The 14430-nt window shown below is 42.7% G+C and overlaps 1 protein-coding gene across 1 annotated transcript in view; it reads right to left on the bottom strand.

Moving 5' to 3' along the window:
• The window catches only part of Tmem132d (transmembrane protein 132D), a 585713-nt gene that overhangs the window by 168138 nt on the left and 403145 nt on the right, over positions 1-14430 (bottom strand). The window lies entirely within an intron of this gene.

Below are 14430 nucleotides of genomic sequence, written 5' to 3' on the forward strand. Positions count from 1 at the left end.
ACTGCACTCTTGCCAGTCCTTTCCAGGGCTCTGACATTATCATTTAAGGGGATCCCCGTCTTCTGAGCTATTTAGCATCCCCAGGACAGTGGCTATATTCTCCAAACACCCTCTAACCCATTCCCCACCAAGAATGGCTCTTTCCCTGACTTCTAGAAACATCCCCACTGTTTATATTGGTCTTATCTCGAAGCCACAGCCTGTTGAGTCAGATGCACAGAATTTTAAGGGTGCCATGGCCTTGTGTTCTACTGATGGTAATGCAGAATTGCAGGGAAACAGAAGACAGGCAAGATTGTGGGCTCAGGGATGAGCCCACTGCTGACAAACATGGAGACATCATCAGCTATCACCCGGAGACAGGAGTGGCTGTGACAAATGCTAGCTTCTAGACATCTTAGTTCCTGTAAGCACACCTCTCCAGAAATGGATCCAGGCTAGATGACCAGAGCTATTTTAGCAGACCTTTGCTACTTTCCTTAACTGGCTACTTCTGTCTCTTCAAAGTTTCTTTCTAGTACAATGTCTGCTCTTCCATGTGACAGGTGAGAAAGAAAATGGGTTACATGCCAGCCTTTCTTGAGGGGAAGATGAAAGAGATGTAGGGGAGAGCTCAGAGGGGTTGTCTGAGAGGGGCTATTACAGGAACATTAGCGGGCAGATATGTATCCAGTGACTCAAGTTTTACATCTTTAAAAAAGTGCCTTTGAACACTGCCATTTACTGTTATAAATCAGCAGTGTTTTTCATAGAGGACCCAGATTATGGAAACATGTTGATGACACCACCAAACATGCGATTTCTCACTTGGAAGCTCAGAAAGAGCCACCGTGAACACACAAGGTTAAGACGACTGATTGGAGATCATGAGATTGGGTGAACAAAAGCCAAGATAAAAGCCACCAATACAGAAACAAGAGAAAGACCCACAGAGAACAGAAGCAAGAAAGGCAGGAAAAGGTACCCATACCCCACCCCATTTTATACCAAGATGCTCTTACTGGGCTGGGTTCTGTTAAAAGCACATTTCAAAAACAGTGGGTACCAGCTATCACTAGAGCCTGGCATTTGGATGCTGGAAACTCAAACCAGAAACCGAATTCAATGTTTCAGGGAGTGGGTGTAAAGGTAGGGTGGGCAGAGCACAGTAGACTGTAGACAGGGTAGGAGAAGACAGATAGAGGAGTCTGAAATAGGGAGATCCAAAGTGCACAGTGCATCTTCATCACTTCCTGGACAGGAAAAAAGCCAGTGCTGGTAGAAGTGTAAGTAGAACTCAGTGCAGAGTCCCGGCGGATGCCGTAGATGTTCGACAGCACACACACACACACACACACACACACACACACACACACACACACACGGAGGTGACAGCAGCAGGAAGGTGGTTAGGGTGGTTTCCTCAACACCCTCCACCTCCCTAACACCTGCCCTCATCTCTGGAGTCTTACAGGAGCATGTGAAGTGTGAGGGGGGATGTGCTACAGTTAATCTAAGAGACTGGAAAGGGCAAACACAGGGGTCTTTCACAATCCTCAGAGCCTCAGGTACAGAAAGCCCTGCGCTGCTTGGATCAAGCCCAAAGCACCAGAGATGGGATGTAACGTGCAACCTGAGGAAATCAGAGAGGGAATTCTGGCTGGAAGTCATCTCTAACTTCATTTGATGGCCTGACACCAGGAGCCCCACCCTGTCAGCATCGGAGAAGGCACACCTTCCTAGGGATTCAGACTAAGGGTGTATTATCTTCTGGTCTATTTCTTTATAGACAGGATCTTACTGTGTATCTTTGGACAGTCTGGAACTCTCTATGTAGACCAGGATGGCATTAAACTCGGAGATTCACCTGCTTCGACTGTCTGAATACTGGAAGTAAAGATGTGTACCACGATGCATAGCTATTTTATTACTCATTTAATTGTATTATTTAATTTAATTATTTTGTTTATTTTTATTTTTGAACTGCATTTGTGTGTGTGTGTGTGTGTGTGTGTGCGCGTGTGTGTGTGATCACACACATGTGGAAGTCAATGGAAGTTTTGGGGCTGGTTCTCTTCTTCTGTTACATACTCCTTGGGGACAGGACTCAGGCTGTAAGCCTTGGCAGCAAGACCTTTACCCACTGAGCCCTCTCTCCAACCCTTATTATTTTAATTTGAACTGATTTTTAAATTGGGTTCATAGAATGTCCACTACTGTCTTTTGGTTATTCATTGTCTCTTAATTTGTGTCTCACTGGAAAAGCCTGCATTGTCTTCCCTTTCTTCATCTATATCCAATATACAGTATTCTTCCTGGCATTCATTGTGTATCTAGCCACACACTCTCCTCTTGTTCTGCCTTCCCTCTTACCTACTCCTTTTTACTTTACTACTTAAATATTGAGACCATTAGTTCTAAAAGTACTAGAAATCAAATTGTGGGCTTTTTTATTGTTGTTGTAGTTTTGTTTGCAATAGGAACCCCAGTGACACCGTATCTTAACATTCTAGAGGATACGGGTAGTGGTCACAAATGTCTTCTCATGCTGTTATTAATCCTGGGACCACTGTCAACCCATTGTATGCGCTACTGCAGTCAGCTCCACCTCCGACCTAAATCCACAAAAGACAACCCATCATAAGACTCACATAGAAGAAGGCAAAAAGAAGTGTAGTTTTGGTTCAGTGGCAGAGTCCTTGCCTAGAAATTGTAAGGCTCTGGGTTTAATTCCCAGAATTGGGAAAAATAAATTAAAATAAAACAAGGAAAAATACAACTAATAAAAGAACACATGTCCTAGCAACTGAGTAAATCATAAGCAGTGAACAAAAGCCAGAAGTCAGCAAGGCAGGATTACATCTCACAATCTGACATCTCAATACCAGAAAATAAAGATAATAAAATAGTTTAAATTCAGAAAAATATATCAGAGTCTTAATCTAAAAGCTAATCAAGGACCATGAGAAGAACTCCAGTGAACAGTTGAATGAAGTAAGAAGATCCACTCAGGACCCAGACAAGAAAGTGACCAGAGTGGATGAAATGCTTGTTACCTTGGAGTAAGGATCTGAATACACAGAGGAAAAAGTCAGCATGTAAATCGATACATTGGAATAGAACCACAAATCCTTGATATGAAATAATTTACCAATAAAATTAAAAGAAAAGACAATGTAAAGCATTGGACACAGACAAGCCTGGTCAGAGGAGTGGGTTTCAAGACTGGACAAGGCTGAGACAGTTCGTAGAAACATATACAAGAAAGAAAAATCAACACAAATGACAAAGTTGTGCAAGAACTCTTAGAAACATTCAAGAGACCAATGTAAGAATCCCTGAGGTAGAGAAGGGATCTTGAACAAAGTCTAAAGGGCTTGATGGAATTATAGCTGAGAGTTCCCCAGACTTTGAGAAAGAGATGGGTATGTTAACACAGGACATATTTGGAAGCCAATCAGATATGATGAAAAGAACCCCTCCATGACACATCACAGTACAAAGTAAAAAACACAAATAAAACACAAACAGCACTGAAAACCGTCATGGACAAATCACATCTCACATAACAAAGGCAGAAACATTAGAATAACACTGATGTCTTATCAGCAACCCTAAAAGTCAGGAAAGCATGGAATAAATAATAAATTTCAATTACTAAAATAAATCACCCAAATTATCCAAAGTTGCTATGCCTTGTAAAACTGAGGGAGAAACATGAACATTTCAAGACAAGCAGAAGTCAGACAAATTGATGACTATCAAGGAAGCACAACAGACCATCCATAAAGGAATACTATAGACACAGAAAGATGACAGTTTCCCTCTGAGAACACAGGAAATACTAACATCTTAAATCCCAAAGAGCAGGAAGGAAAGAACTGTCAAGAATCCAGCTGTCCTCATTTGCTTTTCCATAGCTAAAGACTGTCTAAAAGCAATGAGGAGAGTAAAGGTTTTATTTGGCTTACAGGTCACAGTTCATCACAGAGGGAAATCAGGGCAGGAATCTGGAGGCAGGAACTGAAGCATTGGTTATGGAGGAGTGCTGCTTACTGACTTGCTCCCTAGGCTTGCTCAGCCTGCTTTCAAACCAGGACCTATGGTACCACCCACAGTGGGCTGAACCCTTCTACAACAAACATAAATTGACTAAATGCCTCCACAGACTTGCCCACGTGCCAATATGATGGAGGCAGTTCCTCAAGCGAGGTTTTTTCTTCCCTGGTGTGTCAGGTTGGCAACTGAAGCTGTGTCACAGACCCTTCAAATATACTCTTCGAGCCACAACAGAGAGAGAGAAAGGGATTTGTTTCGAGACACTTTGAAATCAACTTTGCCTTTAGGGTCCTCTGCCAACTCTCTGAGACCTGTGATGTGTCAGTAAATCAAAGTGGAGGCATGAAAACTAGAGCATTAGCTGTGAACGCATTATCACACGTTGCATTTGGAGAGATCAAACACCACACAGACATTCGACCCTTGAGTGGGAGCAATATTAATAGCCGAGAACTCAAGTTACTAAGTCTTCCAGTCTCCTTTCTGTTGTCCTGATAAAATACTCTGAACAAAAGCAACCTGGGGAGGAAAGGGTTTACTTAACTTACACTTCAAAGTCTATCATTGGGAGAAGTTGGGGCAGGAATTCAAACAGGAATTGAAGCAGAGCCTATGGATGAATGCAGGTTGTTGGCTTGCCCTTGAGATCATGCTCGGCTGGCACTGTTGTATAGCCTAGGACCAACTTGCCAAGGGATAGCGCCTCAACAGAGGGAGTGGCCATTCCGCATCAATAATCAATAGTGTTTCTCACAGACATGACCAAAGCCCATCTGATCAAGACAATCCCTTAGTTTATGTTCCCGGCTCCCAGGTGACTCTAGGCATGACAAGCTGACAATTTATCCAGGACACTAGTCAACACATCTTAATAATATCCGTATTTGCTTTTCTTTCTTATGGATTAGAAACCAATATGTTATGGTATGGCCTAAGAAGGATTCTAGTCATCCAACTTCACTCTGCTACCACCCACATGGGAGTCTGGCTTCCAGGGTGTGTGTGAGTGCTGTGGTAGCATGGTGAAGTGGGTGGGGGGACACAGAGAGTGAAATTTCACTCCCAACTTTAGGCTGCTCCAGATGGCTCTCTGAAGGAAAAATTGGTGAAATTTTAGGAAACAAAAATAAAGCCAGAGGTGGAGGGTTGGGGTGGGAGGGGGACTGGTCTAGGACACAGCGACTCTTTGCTTAGGGAACCCTTTGATATATATTCCAAGTACCCCTTGCCATACACTTTCTAAAAGGTTACCTGAGTGTAAGATGTGTGATATTAGGTTAGAAATGGTGATTCATAGGATTGTCTAGATGCCCCATCACCCCGTGCCTAAACCCCTATTCTAAATGCTTTCATTGTTAATGACCCATGTCTGGCTTTCCTTGGATAGTTCCTGTTATGGTTTGGATATATTTGAACATTTGTTCCTTAGCAAGTGGCACTGCCTAGGGAGACTGGTGAATCTTCTGAAGTGAGGGCTAGGGACTGAAACTAGCTACCAGGGATGGACCTTGATGGTGATATTCACTTCTGGCCTCTGCTTCATGATTGGCCAAGATATGAACAGTTTAGATCATAGGCCACCTGTCATATGCCTTCCCCTCTACAACAGACTGTCATCCCTGAGGCAGTGAGCCATGTAAACTTCTCAGGAATGAGGAAAGTAACTAGTATAATTCTTTTGGAGTTTTTAGAGCCCGTTGGGGGGTTATTTTTTGGGACCTCACTATTTAGCAGAGACTGTTGGTGCCTAAGTTGGATGAACCAGCCCTTACCTCTAAAGGAGTCAAGGTGAGAGCAATGCTCATAGTCTAGCACCCCTTGTGGCTGCTACACTTTGTAGGAAGGACCATTGTTTTGGGCTGGGTCTTCCCTCATAAGGCACTCAATGGAGTGTTACAAATACTTCTTCAAACATTCATACACTAACAAATCTTCATCTTATTGACTCTCCTATGGAAAATGAAGGAATTTTCAAAATAAGAGGATATTGTTCTGTTTTGTCAACTTGACACAGGCTGGGGTGGGTCATCTAGGAAGAAATTGAGAAAATGCCCCTACCAAATTGGCACGTGGACAAGCCTGTAGTGTATTTTCTTGGTAGGTGACTAATGTGAGAGGGCATAGCCCACTGTGGGTGGTTCCATCTCTGGGCAGGTGGTCCTAGACTGTGTAAGAAAGCAGGCTGAGCAAGCCACGGGAAGCAAGCCAGTAAGAAGCACTCCTCCATGATCTGTGCTTTAGTTCTTGCTTCTGGGTTCCAGCCCTGACCTCCCTCAGTGAGGGTTAGACTAGTAAAAATGTTTTCCTCTCGAGATTGCTTTCGGTCAAAGTATTATGACAGCAATAGACAAGCTAGGATAGAAATCAAAGGCAATTAACAAACGTTCTGCAGAAACAGGAGTGGGGAATGAATGAAGGCACAGAGGGCCTCACTCTAGGCTCAGCCCCCCTTTACAAGGACTCCCCACATCACTGCGGTCCTCGTCTTCAGCGGCATTTGGGAAATTTGCATCTGATGCAGACCTGAGTGACCAGATGTCTCCCACATGGAAGGACCCCTGTTCTCCTTTTCAGCATCCTCCTTCACATCTCGTTCTCAAGATTAAAATGGGGATATCACTCAAACAAATTGTTTCTCCTTAGACATTATCATGTCATTAAAGTTTTCCATTACTGGCACTTTTTTTTCTAACTTCTTCATTACCATTTTCAGTATAAGACCTTTTATGAGTAAGTAAAATATGCACAACTCCTTTAATGTATGTGCTTTATAATGAGATTTTTTGTCTCTATAAATTTGTCGTCTCATGGACTCTCTTGTGACCAGAGTCAGAGTCATTCGGGGGAAGAAAAGGAGAGAGAGAGAGAGAGAGAGAGAGAGAGAGAGAGAGAGAGAGAGAGAGAGAGAGAGAGAGAGATCTTCAAAGGAAGGGGAGCTCATGGGCCAGGGATTGTATGTTGTATGTGCAGGGAACAAGATGGTACAGTGGAAACTGAGGCAACCTGTGTGGTGTGACTGGAATCTTAAGAGTTCTGGGGCTGACTGGAGCCAGAGGTACAGGAGAGTGGTTTGCAGGAAGGCCACACAAGTCTTTAGACCTACTGCCAAGCATCCATCTATGGCTGGCCAGTTGCCTGCAAGCTATAGCTTGCTTATGTACCAGTTTTGAGCTAAAATTAAGTATTAGACTGTTAATTTTTGAAAAAAAAAGTTTATGCATCATAGAGCATGCATGGTCTACAAAGCTTGGCATATTGCTGTCTCACCCCTTACAGGAAAAGCTTGCCAATTCCTGATCTTTATCATGAGAAAAAATGTCAAATTAATAACCTGTAAAAACAATAAAATGGTATTTACTTCATGACATAGATACTTCTGTACAAGAGAACTTGAACTAGTCAAGTACTTCTCCCCACTGCTAATGAGAAAGTTCATATATAAGAGTTGACCCGGGGCTATTCTGGATAGGAACAACAAGAGAAGTAGAATGATAGAAGTTTGCATAGGCAGGCCCTATTATAAAGGCTGCCGTTAGGGTGAGAATTCATATACCAGGATTTTTTTTTAGGTACTAAAAAGTACAAGATGATCTCAACTGAAATAGAGCAATAGGCCAAGCTTCAATAAAAAGGAAAAATAAAAGAAGGAAAGGGACATTCTTGTAGATGAATTATGGGTTTCACAAAAATCTCTGCAGAACTACAGATGTTAATTGGAGTGGGGGATCTTTCTTAAGTGCAAGCATCCTTCATACGTTTGTCATCTTAAGCCCTGCCCTTGCATGCAGAACAGCAATCCTAGTTTATCAGGAGGGACAGTGACATAGCCAGCCTTGACCTAGGACACGGTCAAGTCTCCAGAGGAGGACTTGCCTGTATTACTGGATTTATACACAAAATGACTGACAAATAGGATACGGCAGTGTTGAAAAGTAAAATTCAACGCAAAGTTTGACCAGTTTGATCCTTTGCAATTCAAATTATCATCTCAAAGATATGAAGCAGAAGCCCTGGAGAGAAATGTGACAGAGATGGAGGCAGTGAGATGCTCTGGATAGGACATGGTCCATGTCTTCTTGAACCCTCAGCAGCTGTGATTTTTTTGGGGGAGACCCACACAAGATTTGGACCATTGACATTTGGTTATGCAAGGGATGGCTCACATGGACCCATACTTCATAGAGAATACACAAGCAAATAGCTATTTCTGGCAGGATGAAGCTTTGCTTTGGTGCAATAGATATCCATAAGTTGCCTGTGCTCCTGTGAGTAACCCTTCATACATGCTCCTATGAATAACCACTCTTTCATGGTTCTGTAGGTAGCCCTCGCTCATGTTCCTGTAGGTAACCCTTCATCCTCACCCCTGTGGGTTACCCCAATTAAATTGCAGCTAGGCTTGAGTGAAATTGCTTATTTGTTCTGTTTAGGGTGCCCTATCTAGGGTGTACAGATTTGTTCATGTCGACCCAAGAAAAGTTTACAAGCAATGCAGTTACTCATTCAAAACGGTCCTAAATGGAAGGGGTTTCCTTTGCAAGAGAGACCCTCTCCCACTTAGGCAATATTCATATCAGTCTTCAAGAACAAGCCCAGCATTCTAATTATACGATCAGTGTATTTGAGGTGAAATAACCCCACCTCCTAGGTTTTAAGTTTCATTTATTAAAAGGCAAGTTCCCAATCTGACTCCCTTTGTAACTATTTTAACTGTATTGCCACCTCTGTTTTACCTGGATTGACTTAAATGATCTTTTACAGCATACTTCACCTGTTAATCCATAGTTCAAGAAGGCTTTTCCCTGTTCCAAAGGAGGGAGGGAGAGAAGGAGGGAGGGAGAGAAGGAGCGAGGGAGGGAGGGAGGGGGGTGAGAGCCAAGATGGAGGATGGGAAATCAGCTGTTTGCAAGAGGCAAAATTCTATGTAACAGCAGCAAGTGCCCTTGACATCTTTGGGGAGCCCCCTCCACTCCCAAGAGGAAGGCATTTTCCACACTTGAGCTGGAATTGCTACAGCAGACAAACAGAGGGAGAAAAATATCACTAAATCCTTCATCTCCACTTCGTGACATTTTCTTAAACATATTCGCTTGGAGATAGAGAGATATTTTATTTTTATACATTTCTTTTTGTTGGAAGTTTTTTCCCTAAAAAAGAAAGAAATCCAATCTGTATGCCACAGACACATTAGTATCCTTGCCAGGGCTGCAGACTGTTCGAGACCACATCTTGTCTGCATAAACAGGTACCTTGGATGCTCAGCATTTATGATGAAGCGTTAGCCCTCAGTGCAACTTGGGCAGGAACTGAAAACTCAGAGTAAGGTGGGATTGGCAAGAAATGTGAGCGAGCCAATGACATGTAGTTAGTTCCCGAATATCTGAACCTCTCTCTCTTCTTGGGGGACTTGGGAAGGGTCTGTGATGGGTTAACTTTGTGTGAAAACACTATCAGCGTTCTAGCAGTTTAGGGATGTGTGCATTGTGAGATTTCACATTCCAAAATTTTAATTGGAACTATTTCTACTACTACATCTGGAGACTCTGATTCCTAGACCCCACTGCAACTATTTATTATTTTTAAGTTAAAATAAACAAAGCATAATTTCTTTGCACTTCATCTAAGCAGAATGTCACCAGGCAACTCAAAGGATGACAGACATGAAGGGAGGTTACAGTGTCTTTACATGTATCTTGGTGCTTGGAAGTGGGAAAGCCTCACCATGGCTGTGTGATATCCTCAGCAGAAAGTCAAGATGTATCACACACATACATGCACACACACACACACACACACACACCTGCACCCAATAGCCAAAGCATACCTGATATTTGAGGCACGTATACATCCTACAGTATTATTGCCACACTGAAATAAAAGATCTATAGACATTATTGTTCTATATCCACCGATCTCTTTAAGCATGCCATTGGATTGAATTGCTGAACTAAAAACAGCTCTCATGTTCAAATGAAAATTCACAAAAGGGTTATTAATTGATAGTGATGACCAGTGCTAAATCTACTAATGGTTTTCTCAGCTCCCATCTGACATGACAAATGACAGAGCTCACAGGCTGAGATGTTTTATTACCCTGTAATAAAATTAATTCAAATATGTATGTAGGTAATTCCTCCTACAAAAAAGAGGTTTCTGTTTCTTTAAGCTGCCACGTGAGATTGTCACGCCACCGCCCATGATCAATACATAATTGTGCTTCAGGCTTCCAGTGCCCAAGGTCTGAGGCTGAAGAATTAATTTGCTGCTTGAGGTTAATGGAATGTCAATTAATTTCTTGGTATAAATGCCAATACATTCAGTTAGGCTTTGTGATTTAAATATAATTAAAGATAAACTTCAAGTCAACATTGCCTTTTCCGTTTTGGTTTGGGATATGATGGGTGATTTACTAAAATTCTATGAAGCCACAAGGGAGAGAGGAATTAGCTTGTTTGCTTTGTTTTATCCAACAAGTTGTATGTGTTTATTGCCAGTAGCATGAGACGGAAACAGAAATAAGTGCCCTCTTGTTTCTTCCCAGCCTCATGGCTCAACTTTGACATCTATAGTTTGTGTTGTTCAGTGTGGTGGTTGATAGACTCTGGAATGAAATGTACCCAGTATAGAATCCTGATTATGGCACTAATTAGGGTGTGTCAGACTTAACTGCTATGATGGTTAACATGACCTAGAATCACTGGGAAAAGAGTCTCAATGAGGGACTATCTACTCTGGGTTGGTTCATGGGCATGTCCTTGGGAGATTGTATTAATTAAGTTAATCATTGTGGGAAGGCCCAGTTCATTGAGGGTGGCCCCATTTCCCTAGGCATGGGGTCCTTAACTGTATATGAGGGGAGAAACAGAGCTGAGCACTAGTAAGCAAGTAAGCAAGCGAGCAAACAAGCAAGAAAGCAAACATGTGTGCATTCACTACCTTCTACTCTTGACTGTAGGTGTGATGTGCCTAATGTTTTTAAGTTCATGCCTTAGTTTCCCCACAATGATGGCCTGTAAACCTGCAATTATGAACTGAAATAAGCCCCTTCTCCTCTAAGTTCCTTTCTATTAAGGCATTTTATTCTAGCAACTGGAAAGGAAACTAGGACTCTGAAGGCCCCAGATTTGCACACTATACAATGTCCCTTCATCAGGACTATGGTTTGAGTGACTGTCAGACCTCAGGATATGGTGTGCACAGGGTACATTGAACTCTAGGTGCCATCAATCCTGTAGTACAGTACCTTATGAATCTCAATGGTGACATGCACAGCTGTATGAAGCCATTCTATCAGTGATTGATCAAGATCACTATGTCAAAGGGTTTAGGGCTATATGTATAAGAGTTTATGACCAAGACTTTGGAGGTGATAACTTGCATTTAAAAATGGGTATCAAGCTTGCCATAAGCTCCATTTAGTGCATGGGAACTTGGGGGAGGCTGAAGATCAATTTCTCAATGTATGACTTTGAATTCCGACCTCCTTCCCAATTGTGGGTCACAGACAAGAACTGGAGAAGCCACCTGTGATCCATGCTCTTCTGTGTCCATGGTGCCAAGTGATCACACTTGGAAAGGCTTCTGCTCCCTAGGAGACCACACTCTCAGGGACATCAGATTTCAAGGAAAAACAGACAGCTGTGAATTCAACCTCCCTGGGCTGGTCATCCCTTAATCAAGAATCAAGAGGCAGCAAAGTTGCCTATGTTCTTAACCATAGAGTCTGTCACTGCCACCCTATATGGCAAAAAGAACTTTGCAGTACATTGAAGGTCCTGGCATAAGATTATCCTGGGCCACAGGTGTGACTTGAAAGATAATACTGACAGTCATCATTAGATGAAGCCAGGGGAAGGTTCTACAGTGGGAGGAGCCCCACAAAGGGCTAAGCAGTTGGAATACTATTCTTGGAAACAGGACAAAGAGCCCACTTCAAAGCTAGTAAAAAGCAGTTGCCCTAAGTTCTTTGTTTAGCCAGGTCCCTGCCTGGTCGACGAGAGGAATTTCCTCAATGGCTCAAATCCCCATCAACATGTTCGTCTCAGGAATGGGAGCTGTGCTGTGACCCATCTGTCCTGTAACTTCTGCTGCAACAAGTTCAGCAGCAATTTGCTGCTTTATGTAAAAGAGATTAATCAACAAAATACATATTATGCTCAACCTTATATTAATCCAATCAGTTATTCAGCACAGCAATCAGTAAATATGGAACAGTTTACAAACAACCCCATCATAAAGCAATTTGGCTTAGGATTTACATATGGAGTTGTGTCTATACCACTGACAAACCCCGTGTTTCATGAGGCATTTCAGAAGACCAGCTGTATATTGGCTATGCCTAATGTTTCCAGACAATACTGAGGAGGTCTTGTCTCCACAGACTGTAGGTTAGCTATGTAGTCTGGGATATATGATGGCCATGAACTCAGTGTTCAGAGAATTCCTCTCAAGATTCCACTGTAAAGCCAAATGGAGAAGAGCTGATTTTGAGCAGCAGAAAACCATTAGTTATGGATCAATGGATACTTCATCCGATGGAGGAAGATGTATGAAGAATGGGCCCTTTGAGCCTATTGCCCTGTTCAGGTAAGGGGCAAGTCACCTGAATACCACCCAGAAGTTCTGCTCCACTGGCCCAGGGTTCTCCCCAGGCAGGCAGATTCCAGGCATCCAGGAGATGTGGTGTGTAGTGTGCACAGTGAACTCCTGTGTGTGTCATTCACATAGTCATTGCAACGCCCACTTAAAGAGCACAGTGGTGACAGGCACGTGTGTATGAGGTCACCCTCTCACAAGCAGTACTAATTAAATGAGGCCAGTGTGCCAAGTATTTAGAGTCATATATTGTACATACTGTGAGAGTGGTCTAGACTTTGGGTGTGATTAGCTCGTATTTGAAACTGCGGTTCAAGCTTCACATAAACTTCATTTAGTGCTTATGGGGAACTGTGAGAAGTCTAAAGACTGACTTCTTCATGTGTGCTTTTGAATTCTGACCTCTTCCCTGACTGTTAGACACAGACAAGAACTACATGCCACCATCGCCATGTATTCACATGATGTTTCTGTTTAAAGCGAGGTACTCAGCTCACTAACACACCATAGGTACTCCAGGTCTTTAGAGTCTAAGAGGATTTCATTTGAAACTGGCCTGATGTGTACTCTTGCTAACAATTGTCTTTACCACCTCCCAGGGTGTCCTACCAGCCTGGTACCCCATGGTCTAAACTCAGGGTGGACACAGATGCATGGTGGGAACAAGGGAAAAATTGGGCCTCTTCACTGAGGTTCCTGTAGGAAAAGGGAATTTGGAAAGGTATTAGGTCCATTCTGTGACCCCCCCCAAATTCATATACTGAAGAGCTTACCCTGAGTGCCTTGAAGTTTAACAATTTGGAGATGGACATAATCAAGGGTACACAGAGGAGATCGGTGGGGGACAAAAGGAAGTTGTACTCAAATTACTTCAGAGACCAGGCATGAAAGACTCCCCAAGTAGGCAAAACCACCTGTGCCTTCTAAGTGACTTCAATCTTGATTGAGTTGTGTCCCAGATTATTTTTATTGTCAACCTGACACAAACTAGAGTCACCTGAGAAGATAGAAACTTGAAGAATTGCCACAGTGAGATTGTGGGTAGGCCTATAAAAGACTGCCTTGACTGGTGATTGACATGAGAGGGCTCAGGGCACTGTGGGTGGCACCATTCTCTAGGCATGTGGTCCTGTGCTGTATTAGAAAGCTAGCTGAGCATGGGGCTCTGAGTGAGCCAGTAAGCAGCATTCCTCTGTGGTCCTCCTTCAGTTCTGACTTCAGTCTCTTCATGGACCCCCGAATGATGAACTGTGACCTAGAAATGTAAGCCAAACAAACCCTTTCCTCCATAGTTTGCTTTTGGTCATGCTATTTATCACAGTGGCAGGAAAATATACTAGATTAATTTGTTAACATAAGCAAAATTCAACTATTTCCTGTAATGTATGTCTCACGGAAGAACTGAGTTATATCACCCATGGAATCGGAGACTATGAACAGAAGGATCATGATACTAATAAGGGTGTTCCAATAGGATAGACCAACACAGGAAACTGGACAACTAAGCCATGAAGCATCTTCCCATCCAATCGCATACATCCTTTGCTTCCATGCGTTTCCTATGAACTCCTCCTGTGTTCTCTCTGCACAGTCCCTCATCCATTGCTGGCTATAGAGTTAAGAATGCATGATCCTGACAGCAGAGCTGTGGAAAAATACATCTTCTGGACTCAACAGTCCAGCAAGGTGAGGCCGATTAGTATTTTCATGGCCTTAAAATATGAGCTTGATTGACACCCTCCTTATGGATAAAGACATAAAATACTTTTATAATTCTGCTTCCTTTGTGTGTTTGAT

Source organism: Mesocricetus auratus, unplaced genomic scaffold (assembly GCF_017639785.1).
Source record: "Mesocricetus auratus isolate SY011 unplaced genomic scaffold, BCM_Maur_2.0 Super-Scaffold_100025, whole genome shotgun sequence".
Taxonomy (NCBI): Eukaryota; Metazoa; Chordata; class Mammalia; order Rodentia; family Cricetidae; genus Mesocricetus; species Mesocricetus auratus.